We start from the raw sequence: 13,331 nt of genomic DNA on the forward strand, positions 1-13,331 counted from the left end.
TTTATTATTTTTTTTTACAAAGCTAATTATAATATCTACTAACCTGTCCCATAATCCAACCAGACTCATCTCAACAATCCTGAATTTGTCTCTCTCTCTTGCTCTGTGTCTCTCTATTTGTTTCATTCTCTCTGCTCATCTCTCTCACTCACTTTTTCTGTGTGGGAGATAGACAGGAAGAGTCTGGGAGCTTTGTGATTACTGAACCGGCCAGCCGTGATGTACTCCTTCTGCTCTGCCATCACACACGTACTGCCTGAGCGAACCAGGAAGAGTCCTTTTGTCGAGATGAAAAGGAAAACTCTGTAACATTTGATTTGGTTGCTTTACATGCTTGTCGAATGCAAATTGGATGAAATTGGTGCATGCTGTCAGACTTCTGCGGATGATTCATGCCGCCCTATAAACGCAGCCTTTCACGCTCATTTTTACCTACGACAGGATCAGACGCACCTGCAGGTGGCGCTGTTCGGGCCGGGCTAGATCGAATGCGTCTTGGCTGAATCCCTTGGAAATGTCAAGTCGAAACAGTTCAACTTTCTCATCAGCTTTCGCCAGACAGAGGTAGAGAGAAAGAGAGAGAGAAAATTACATAAATAAAACGAGGCAGGTTACAATCAAGGGTGGGAATTGATTTCAGAAGCCTATTCAAGCAGAACACCACAGAGAGCTAGCACATCAAAACAGAACAGTTTTGATTAGCTTGACATGCACAGAAGCACGTGAACACACACACACACACACACACACAAATGTGAACATGCACAAACTAAGACTGCCAAGCAATGAGAAATTTGAATGTGGACATTCACTTTGACTTGCATTTTTCCAGGAAATTCTTCATTTAACATTCACTGGTACGACTTCATTTAGACTCCGAGATACAACATCTTGTCAACATTTTCTGCTAATACTCATTTTATATGGATAAAGTGCATTTAGAATTAAAAAAAGCCAAATATCGTGCCTATTATGCAGTCACTGTATTTTTACAGCTCTCTGATGCTGTTAGTTATAGAAAATTTTATCCCTGATTTTATCCCACTTCTTCATCCATTAGATTATAGTCATAAGAAACTGATACGTTAAGCAGCCATGGCTCTTATCAAAAAAAGAACTACATTAAAATCACTTGTTATCTAGTCTAGAATCTGTTTAATGATAATTGATAATACAATTATAGAAAAAAACAATATTAATCCATTAGTTACTGAGGCACATAATTACAAAAGACCTTCTTAATGTTTCTTCAATAGCAATGAGATTCAACTGAGAGCAAACTGATGTTTGCTTGTGCTTCCCAAGAAATCTCACATGTGCCTCCTTTAGAGTTTCATAAAAGATCTCAACAATTTCTTAAACTGTGCTCAAATCTTTCAAGTTCATTTCAATATGAAAGAAAAACCCTCAAATTTTGGCCTGCTACCCACATTAATTGTAGTCTTACCGTACAGTGTTACAAAGATTGTTTCATACAGTGTTGTTATTGTTAAATAAAATGAAAACTATTAAAATTATGTATATATATTAGAAACTGAAAATAAATCTGAAATAAAACAAATATTAGATGAACAAATTAAACTTAACAGCAGAAATAAAACAAACAAAAACAGAACTTAAGCTGAAGTACTAAAATTACTCGAACTAAAATTAAACTAAATTAAAGCTATATTGAAATATTTACAAAACAAAAGCTTAAAATTGACAGTGCACATAGTGAAATTACTAAAATGTACATAAATTTAAATTTGAAATATAAAAATAAAAGCCAATTAAAAATCTTAATACATTTTTTATAGTATATAAATAACCCCCCCCCACACACACACTTTTTCTTTATCATTTATTTGGGGTCTCCTAAATTTTTAAGAGAAAGATCTAGGACGAAGCTGGCTCTTAATGAAAAGTAGATGACTCTGATCATTCTTGTTATCTGACCTGCTTCAGTTTAAATACCGGATTCAGACATGGGACAAATGCTGCTCTAGCTTTTGTAACGGTTGCGTTATAGAATGTGACGTGAGAGAACATAGAAAGACAGATTGTTGAAATTGAAAAATCACCTGGGCATTCAGAGCAAAGGCAGCAGGGACTTTGGCAGACGAAGAAAGAAGGGATCACAGCACAAAGGTGAGAAAGAACAGAAGAGACCCCTTTCCCATGAGCGATGAGGTATAAACCTCAAACGACTGTTTAACTATTCACATTTTTATTTTTCATGAAGGTGACTGACTTATTCATGCCATGTAGCGTCTTTGGGATAATTTTGTAAGATCTGATGTGACAAGGTCTCTCTCGGCTTTAGTGATCTGCAGCTCTTGAGCTCTAATGTTCAAGCCTTGCAGCTTTGGAGAGCGATACCTACTGATTGGTTGCCGCCTGCATCTGATTGGACGAGCACAACAGGCCAGACGCGTATTTTTTATGTTTTAAATAGGGCTGTCAAGTGATTATTCAAAAAAAAAATTATTACATAATGTGCCGATTAATTAATCAAATGAATCTCAAATTAATGAGATTAATTAATTAACATGTACATCATGTGCCGATTAAAGATAAAGTTATTATTAAAGATAATAGTTATCATTGTATTGCTGAAAGAAAGCACAGTGTTTGTTATAGTAACACATGCAGCTTTCACGTGCATCTGACTGACAGAACCGCGCTTGTATTTCAATGTTATGGATATTGAATGGATATTGCTGTTAATGTTATGGATATTTTAGCAAATAGTTTGCTCCATAAATTCAGTTCAGCAGCACTAAGTTGAAGAGGGTAAACTTTATCACTCGAACTGAATCTACACATACATTTTCTTGCTCCATCCAAGCAATAAATACGACCCATTTCAGGAGCTGGCAAAATTATATTTTAAAATCAGTTAGGGCTATAGAAATGCATATTGATATTTACAAGTAAATCTCCATATTATGCGTAGGCTAGCCTACATCTAGTTTTGACGTCCATCAGGGGGGTTAAAGCCTTCTTTAGGGGGGTCAGACCCCCCCAAACCCTCCCGTAATTCGCACCCTGGACAAACTACTGAATAACAGAGAGATACAGTCCTCTGCAATCTTTCCTGCATGTAAATCCTTTTCTGTGACTGAACTAGCAAATATATGTCAGATAAGGACGTAGACGTTTTACATAGGTTTTACATAATTTAGTCTTTTTTATCATTTGACAAAAATGTCTGTGGCTTTATTTTTGGACTGCTATGTGATGCTGTTAGTTACAGATAAGTGAACTGAAAAATTTTAAATCCATTAGATTGCAGTCATTAAAAAAAGATCCATAATTCAACCATGACTTATATCATAAAGACCCTAAAAAAACTCAATTATCATCTTTGTAAGAGTTCTGAAGGACAACTGCAGTAAAGTGATAGGGAAAATAGCATATTATTATTTAAAAAATAGCGTATTATTAATTTTTATTAATGTTTTTATGAAGGAAACGTATGTAAATTTAGATGAGCCAAATGACAATCTGTATATCAAATTGTAATCTATCTATCTATCTATCTATCTATCTATCTATCGATCTATCTCTCCGTCCATCTCAACAGGATGTTAGTTGTTAAAATGGTTTCATAATAGTCATGATACACCTTTTTCCATCATGTCTGTTGTTGGTGAAAAAAAAAATTATAATCAATTAACATCGCCAGTAAGTCAGTTTCATTGACTCGATTAATTCTGCATACAATGGAGGTCAAAGATCGCGAGCAGTATCTGCTGTTAGATTATGAGCCGCAGGGATTAAAATTAAGATCACTGAGATTTTGTGGGTTCAAAGAAGGGAGAATTATTTAGCATCTGTTCAGTTGCCCAGCTTAACAGCACCGCCATGTTCTGTCTCACTCTGTGCTGATTCAACCTATCCATTTATGTATGGTTATATATAGATCCATCACGTATGCTATGGGTGGATCCATCATCTATTCTCCAACCTACAGAGACCAACAGACACATGAGAGAAAAATCACTCAGAGATCTATTTTCAGAGGAAAAATGCAGGAGAGCGAAAGAGGGATGGCAGAATGCTTGCATAAAGATTGAAGCAAGGAATGTCTATAGCCAGAGCGAAAATGTGTTTATTAAATTTTCATTCAATCCAAAAATGCTTTCATCTGACCCAGAGTGCGCTAGAGACAGAGCTCTCTGCATGCCTCGATCACACTTCTCTCTCTCTCTATCACTGTTTCAATGTGTTCTAGTGTGTGAGGTCACGAAGGGGTCAAGGGACAAGTAGTAAACAGAAAATAACCAGAAAATACAGTATTAGCAATATATGAAACTATGAATATATTGACAGTTAGATATATTTACAATATATACAATATGTACATTTTAAAATATGTAGATTTTATTTGATATAGACACTATTTTACTATTTTTCTTAATTTTGGTGTAAGATTCTTTTTATGTTTTTGAAATATGTCTCTATTAATATTATGAATTATTATTACAATTTAAAAATAACTGTTTCCTTTTTGAATATATTCAAATGTAATTTATTCCCTGTGATGGCAAAGCTGAATTTTCAGCATCCTTACTTCAGTCTTCAGTGTCACATGATCCTTCAGAAATCATTCTAATATGCTGATTTGCTGCTCAAGAAATATATAGATTTTTTATTATTAGCAATGTTGAAAACAGTTGTGCCATTTAACATTTTTATGGTAACAGTAAAAAAGAACAGCATACATTTAAATTAAAAATATTTTTTGTAACATTAATTTAATGTCCTTGTTGTTGAATATAAAAAAAAAAACACTAAATCCAAACTTTGAACAGTATAGATATGTGACCCTGGACCACAAAACCAGTCATAAGGGTCAATTTTTCGAAATTGACATTTATACAGCATATGAAAGTTGAATAAATAAGCTTTCCATTGATGTATGGTTTGTTAGGATAGAACAATATTTGGCCGAGATACAACTATTTGAAAATCTGGAATCTGAAACTGCAAAAAAAAAAAAAAAGATATTTTAATTCATAGATAAAAAAATTCTCAAGATATTGAGAAAATCGCCTTTAAAGTCCAAATGAAGTCCTTAGCATTGCATATTACTAATCAAAAATTAAATTTTAATATATTTACGGTAGGAAATTTACAAAATATCTTCATGGAACATGATCTTTACTTAATATCCTAACGATTTTTGGCATAAAAGAAAAATCTATAATTTTGACCCATACAATGTATTTTTGGCTATTGCTACAAATATACCCGTACTAATTATGATTGGTTTTGTGGTCCTGGGTCACATATTAATAAAAATATTTAAAAATCATCTTCTGTGGGCTTTCGTGGCCATCTTAATGTCAACTATGAAATTCAACTTCTTTTTTCAGTCTAAAGTGTTTTAGCAGCTTAGAGTTTAGCTGGTTTAACCTGATTTATTTGGTCTTGAAATTTGACTAATCTGGGGTCCAGCTTGACAACTGTCCAAAACCCTCTAGAACCACTGAAACAGCTTGTTGGACAGCAAAGACCAACAAACTACCTTCGGCTGGATTAGGCTTCTTTTTTTTTCCAGTATGTATCACTTGCACAATATCAGTAAATCAGCCTTGTGGTGAAACACTGTTGTCATTACAGATAATGAACATGCCTGATGGCGAAAAAAATCAGTGCTGTGTTTTGTCGTTGTGTAGTCATGCCTCCCCGATTAAACAGTTGTCTTGAGGTGCTCTCATTGGCATGTTATTGTGAAGTCCTCGGTTTAGAACAAGCTCCCTAATTAAGCCATAATTAGTTAGATTGATCAAGCGTCCAGTCTTTGCGGCTCAACTGACCCAGTTGGAAATGGAAAAAGTGGCAAAGCCCAGCTAAAACTGCCTGATTCGGTGCAGAAGACAGTGTAAACCCCCTGGGAACACATTAAAGTCAGGAATGAGATGACATTATGTCCCATGGTCAGCGGGAAGCCTTCAGCAAAGGCTTTAATCCTTCGGGTGAGATTCTTAAATGTGGCATTGGAAGAAAATAGGAGGATATTAGATGCCTCGCATGACATCGACCAGAGCCCAGCAAAGACGTGGCGATCTATAACATCTGGCCATCAATAGCGCATACACAAAGACACAGCTTTCTTAGGCCTCATTGGAGGCCTTACTTCTGTTCGGCTTTTGATTTATTTGTTTCCTTGTTCTCTCGTTGATCATTTCATTAACTGCTTGATGCAAATACCAACAAAACCCCCCTGCAGGGACTCAAATACTGAGGCTGATTACCGCTTGTCAACCACTGCTGAGAAAACACACACAAACAAGATTTTTATATTTTCTGAAGAAAATATGAAGAAAATAAGTGGTACTGTATGTGCATGCAAAACTCACTGGCATGACGACAGAGTGTTTTGGGTGGTTGCAGGGCATTGCTATGTGGTAGGGCATTCTAAGGTGTTCTGAATGTTTTTTTTTAGCATGCAGCTCCATCAAGATTCCTCTTTTCTTAACCAGGAGCAATGTGAAAAAAGTTCACTAGGGCTGCACAATTATTCGAAACCAAACAACTTGTTACAATTTTTGAATTGTAAAGGATGTGATTTATTTAAATATACGTGCTGCATATTTCATAGTGAATTTTAGCATTGGCACTGTGTTCTTTTACACGCAAGCGGCTCATGATCATGATGTTTTCAGTATCTCACAGTTTAAAGCTGCTCCAAACAAACTCATCTCTGCACTGCTGTGAGTTTGGATTGCTTAGCCTATAGCATGCAACTTGTAATGAAAAGTGCTTATAAACCAGTTGTTGCCAACAAAAGAGAAGCTTTAAGGACTTCCTGTGAAGAAATTAAGATATCCATAAATATTCGTATTACAATTTTAGCCAAATTGTGCAGCTTGGAGCAAACTGTTAATCACAGTTTTTTATCAGAAAAATCACAACTAGATTTTTACCCAAATAATGTAAACCCTAAAGTTTTCAATTACCATCAGAACATATATAATTGTTATACATTATTATTTAGCAGATGAAAATTACAAATGTAAACTCTAATCCTACCCAATACCTTAATAACTTACCTTAATAACCTTAATACCTTAATAACAATACCTTAACTTAATAACTACCTTACTAACTATTAATGAGCATCAAATTAGGAGTTTATTGAGGCAAAAGTCGTAGTTAGTGGTTTGTTAATGGCGAGAATTGGACCTTAAAATAAAGTGTGACCACAAATCCATTAACTACGAATTTCGCCTCATTCGCCTCCATTAACTCCTAATTTGCTGCTCATTAATAGTTAGTAAGGTAGTTGTTAAGTTTAGGTATTTAGGATTAGGGATGTAGAATATGGTCAAGCAGAATATGTGCATTATAAGCACTTATAAACAGCCAATATGTTAATAATAGTCATGCTAATAAGCAACTAGTTAATAGTGAGATTTGCTTCCTATACTAAAGTGTTACCTATATTATTAGTCTTAGCATATACCACTAAAAACATGAATACACAACAACAAGTGAATAAATATGGCTGTTTTTAAAGATACTCAAAATGTAGGCAAGGGAAAGAAGAGGCAGTGAGGGAGTTTAAGGTTGACAAATATGTCTGAAATTATATTTACCAAGAGAGCAGAGTGAGACAGTTGGTGCTTATCCAGCAATATGCCATGATGCCAGCAAAGTTTGTACAAAAAGCCTGTCAGGGGGGATTGAAATAGAGAGATATTATAAATGTAAACAGAGCAAATACTATCGGCCCCAGCGCTCCCAATGGATAGGGGCTCAGACACAACGTACCACACACAGCTCCCGTCTGCGTTCTCCGTTATGATAACACTTTATTTCCCTGCCATCGATCAACATGAAGTCACATGCTTATCTTGCGTGCAGCTCTATCACCGCTGTCATCTTAAAGGGCTATTTTAAGACCTCTATAAATCTCAATGTTGCCCGGCCCTCACGATACGGCTGGATCCGCTGATAAGGATGTACGACAGAATGTGACAGACCGTTTGGCTTTATTTATGTGCAGACGGGGTCAAGAATGTATCGATATCTAGATCTACGTGAATCACGGCGTCTTGTCACGTTTCAGCTCATCTGCCGATCAATCGCCTGTTAAGCGCCGCAGCAATTAGCAGCCGACATGACGGTGACCTTTCACATGCTAATAAATTGTGATGATGACAGTGTTTGACTAATAGGACAATGACAGGCCGCTATGAGCACGCATGAACGAGCAGGAAGAAGGGACCAGGGACTAGTGTACACTTCGCCGGAGGGGACAGCACATGAGTGAAGCAAACAAGAAGGAGACTGGGATGCTTCCTTAGAGAAGGAACACTTGTATGTACTGAGCATCATGGGTATAAACCTACATAGTGCACACTGCTAACAAGAGTCAAAACACTTGAGTCATTCTCACAGTACAAAAAGCCAATGACGTCAGTTGACCTTAAATAACTGAATACAGGGTGAATCACTAGAGATTGGAGATGCTGCTTATTTTCTTTTCGATCCGATACCAAGTACTAGTGGATAATATCGCAGATATTGATATCGTTATCGATATCTAAATGGAAAGTTTATTCTTGGAATTAAATGGGAAATTATACCCACAGGGAAGCAGTTTGAATACATGAAAAAAAAAAAAACTCGTCACAGGTGAACCGAAGCCCTTTTTGAAGCAAAGTTTGTTTTTTTGTGAATAAAAGTGGTTATGACTACAGTGAACAGCAGCTGAGAGTTTGCGACATCGCCAGGCGATGAATAAATAAGTCAATAATATATGAGATAAAGTAAATGCCAAAAAATCACTTTGTTCCACCGAAAAGCTGCAGAACGCCGCACCTCGACCATTTTAAGTTTCTCCAGGTATTGAGTGTTATATCATCAACGTGATTCTCTGGAAGAATCTGCAGAACAGAAAACAATCCTCCCAGTGGGGGAAAACAATCCCATCAGACTTGAATTAACTTATTTTACCTGCAAAGTTGTGCAGGTGCAAAATAAATAAATAATCACATAACAGCTTGCTATGCTCTTCTTTCTAAAAATAGTCAAATCTTTTGGAAATATCTCTTCATTTTCCCCCAGGGTGAAAAAAGAGAAACGAAGAAGAAAAAACCCCTTCAAAAACTATGCTCATAGAGTCACAGGCCTGCTGCAAAATAAAAATAAAATACATTAAAATAACTCTGATAAATGACCATTTGGGGTGCATTGGGACAGTAACTGCCTATAGGTTTACACGGTTCTGAACCATATGGCTAAAACAAAATAAACATTAGTTACATAAGACATTAATTTCTCTAAAGTTTTTCTGTATGTAACAATTGTTAATTTAAAAAAAATAAAAAATTAAATACACATTAATTACATAACACTTGGATTTCGCTAATCTTTTAAATATATAATAAATCTTTTAGGAAAAACTCCACAAAAATTACCATTAGAGCTGCACTGGGGCAGTAACCTTAATGGTACACATTTGTACCTTATCGTTATTTACCCTCAAAGGGTACATATTAGTAACTTCAGGTAATAACATGCATCCTTTCTAAGTGTAGATAAGCCACAGATGTTAAAGTTAGAGTTGAAAATTAGTTACACATGTGAACTCTCATATGGAGTATATGCTTTAACTGTGAGTGTGTGTGATTTAACACAAACTGCAAGACTCACAAACACTGCCAATATACCTTACCCACATCCACACGGCACAGAGCAAAATCCCATAAAGTTGGGTTTTAGTGAAAGTCTTGATCTGTAACACACACAATCACATACACACTATAGGGAAGCAAGTGGCAGAAATCTCTCGGCCTGGCATATAGACTCTGGAAACAATCCTATCAGGCTGCTGCCTATCCCTGTTCCCTGTGCGCTTGAATATTGAAAGCGGGCCGTGGGGGCCGTGACAATGTGGATAATGGTAGCAGACATACCTCCCACAGCGCTTCCAGAACAAGCCTTCAGAGAAATATATGGAACTCAGAACCGTTACAACAGAGCAGAGGATAAGCGAGAAGAAGACAAAGAACAAGACAGCAGGAGAGACAGACAGGGACGGAGAGACAAAGAGACATACATTTGAGACTTTACCTATAATAAAAAAAAGACTGATGTACGATCTTCTTTTCTTTCTCTTTCTATATATGTTTGTTCAATACTACAGTTACTAGTATATTAATCCTATTTATCAAATGATTTGTACAACTTAAAAACAACTGTTTAATGCTATTTCCATCATTTACTCCATTTAGCTAAATTTCCAGATTTTTCAAATCATTTGAAATTTTTGTTTGCATTAAATTAAGATAAAATCATTTTATATTAAAACCATTTTAAATTAAAATTAATCCATACGTGTTATCTCCATAATTTATAGTTAAATCTCCTGATTTCAATTCAATTTAAAATAATTTTAAATGGAAATAACACCATAATGTTATGTCCATAATTTATTTCATTTAGTTACATTTCCTCATTTCAAAACATTTCAAATTTTAATTTGCGTTTAATTAAGATGAAATGATTTTAAGTTAATATAAAACTATTTTAATTGAAATTGCTCCATTTGTAACTGTAATTTTATGTTTTAAATGAAAATAAAACTATAATGTTATCGCCATCATTTATTTCATTTAGTTAAATTTCCTGATTTCAGGTCAGGTCTTTAACTTTGCATTAAATTAAGATACATTTATTTTAAAATAAAATAATTCTAACTAAATTATTATTTTTGTAATTTTTTAAAATTAAAATAAAACCATTTAAATTAAATCACTATTTGTTTTACTTCATAAATTTTCGCAATTGCTGTTTTAAATGAAAATAAAACCATTTAAATTAAAATACTCTTTTCAACTGTTATTTTACTTTTTGTTATTTATACTTTAAGTAAAATAACACTAAGACAAAATTCTATTCTTTATGTTTGTTTATGTCTGCACACTGATGTACATGGACTCATGGCTTGCATCTTAAACAGATAGTTCACCCAAAAATGAAAAGTCTGTCATTAATTACTCACCCTCATGTCATTCCAAACCCATGAGACCTTCGTTCATCTTCGGAACACAAATTAAGATATTTTTGATGAAATCCGAGAGCTCCCATAGACAGCAACACAACTTAAATGTTCCCAGAAACATAGCAAGGACATCGGTAAAACAGTCCATGTGACATCAGTGGATCAACTGTAATTTTACGAAGCTATGAGAATACTTTTTGTCCGCAAAGAAAACAAAAATAACGACTTTATTCAACAGTGCAGAGTCTGGGAGTTCTCGGATTTCATCAAAAATATCTTGATTTGTGTTCCAAAGATGAACGAAGGTCTTGGAACTACATGAGGGTGAGTAATTAATGACAGAATTTTTGGGTGAACTATCCCTTTAAGGAGAGCTGAACAATGTTGGTGACCTGAACACTGGTCGTATGACAGAGCCTCAGGGGAAGTGACACATCATGCATGTGGACAGGTGGTGACGTGGCAATGAATCCTCACTTCTGGCCTCTTCCTGTCTGAGACAAAAGTGCAACAAAAACCTGAGCACAGCATCAACAAACAGATGTCAAATCGGTGTGAAGGGCCTGTTTGTGATCGCTAGTGTTGGTTTCAGGCTTGCTGTTCTTAAGGCTTGTTCACACCTAGTCCGATAAATCTAAACGACATGAATGAATATTCACAAAACAATATTTCACAACAAAATACTGTTTGGCAACACCTATAGGAAAGTGATGTGACAAACAAGTTGTTTCACCTAGACATCAAAATGTATGACAAGTCTGATATTTAAAAGAAACTTAACTGCAAACCTTATAAAGTCTTCTAAGAACAATAACGCGTTCTTTTAGGCAGTTAAAAAAAACTTGGCCCAGCCTCTTCAGACATGGTGTGAATAAGTTCACAGAGAGCCAGTGTTTCCTTTAAAATCTTATGAATTTTCTTTGTGCACAATTTCAGAGCAAACATGGCTAATTTCTAATCTTTGTTTGAGACTACTGTGTGACTGAGGTCAGTCTTACTAAGTGAGAGAAGTGTTAAATGAGAATACTTGCATTTTCATCTATTTAAACTTTCAAACACACTATACTCTCTCAATGAGCAACTCATAATGTAAAGTCAGCTTGTCCTAATAATAATAAAAATAAATCTGTGACGTTGATAATAATGAAAATGTGCCTTTAAAAACAATTGTACTGCTTTCTGAGGTCCACTTATACTGAAATTAACAAAACATTTGCATCAAATAACATAATTTAGAAGTAATTGGCTATTTTATAGGCTAATTCCAAAATGAGTCGTTTTAGCAGCTTGGTTTCAATATAAGTTGTTTTTTAGAATAACAAGAAAGTTTTGAGTTCTGAAACTTACAGGATGTTTTTATATACAATGACCATGATACAATGATACAATGATATGTCAAAAGATCAATGAAATTTAGATTTCTTAGTTCATGATTTAATATTGACTAAATTTTATTATGTGAGGGGAAAAAAATTAGCAATCGAAACCACATATTATGCACAAACAATCAGTTTTCTCGACTCCCTCCTGCAGGTGCTCAGTTTGGACCCCTGAGGTTCTCCATATGTTTAGCATTTATACCTGTAGGATGTCAAACACGCACTCAGTGATATTTAAAAATATCTTGCCTGTGCCATCCATCTTCATTAGCTGGTGAGGCCGAGAGACACCGCAGACACTCTCAACAGTTAATAACATAAAAAGCACATCGCGGGCCTAGGGGAGAGCCAACACAAGGTGGAGAGAGCTATTAATATCCAAACACACATTTAGTATGTACACCCATGCTCATATGATCGCTCCTGCACATTTGCACACACTAACCAACCATAAACCCACAAGACACAACAGCCTTCAACATTATGAGTCAGTGTGACCTTCATCCACACTCACAAACTCTACTCCATCATGAAGCTGCAATCTTACATCTGTCTGTTTTTGCAAATATAAGCATTTTGAGCAAGACACTAGACTGCACTTAGCACAGTTAAGAGCCAGTTACAGAACTACATTAAATTAAATTTCATTCATTTTGACTAGCATACGTATTGTTGAACGCAAAGCATTAGACATCTTGTGCTCCCAAACAGAGCTTTAAGTGCATTATATGGGTCTCTTCTCTTGACATTGGGTCTCTTGTATTTTTTTTACCATGTTTTCGTACATCAAAATGGTACTTTTTTTTTGTCAATACCATGGTGTGTGTGTGTATAACACACACACACACACACATGGTACTGAATATATCAAGATTTTGATTCATCCCAGTGCATTTTTTTCAATTCACTGATTAAAAGGTTCATTTTTGTGTGTTGTGAGTCACTGAATC

At 35.2% G+C, this 13,331-nt stretch overlaps 1 protein-coding gene and 1 long non-coding RNA gene across 2 annotated transcripts in view; both read left to right on the plus strand.

Annotated features, from left to right (window-relative positions):
- Positions 1-1,379, plus strand: part of LOC107728877 (uncharacterized) — a 20,442-nt gene extending 19,063 nt beyond the window's left edge. Inside the window, exon 3 of the long non-coding RNA XR_001638517.1 lies at positions 1,306-1,379. This is a non-coding gene — a long non-coding RNA (uncharacterized LOC107728877). The remainder of the gene's footprint in view (positions 1-1,305) is intronic.
- Positions 1-13,331, plus strand: part of LOC107728819 (reticulon-4 receptor-like 1) — a 110,148-nt gene that overhangs the window by 57,092 nt on the left and 39,725 nt on the right. The window lies entirely within an intron of this gene.

Source organism: Sinocyclocheilus rhinocerous, unplaced genomic scaffold (assembly GCF_001515625.1).
Source record: "Sinocyclocheilus rhinocerous isolate Xijiao unplaced genomic scaffold, SAMN03320098_v1.1 scaffold397, whole genome shotgun sequence".
In the NCBI taxonomy this organism is placed as follows: Eukaryota; Metazoa; Chordata; class Actinopteri; order Cypriniformes; family Cyprinidae; genus Sinocyclocheilus; species Sinocyclocheilus rhinocerous.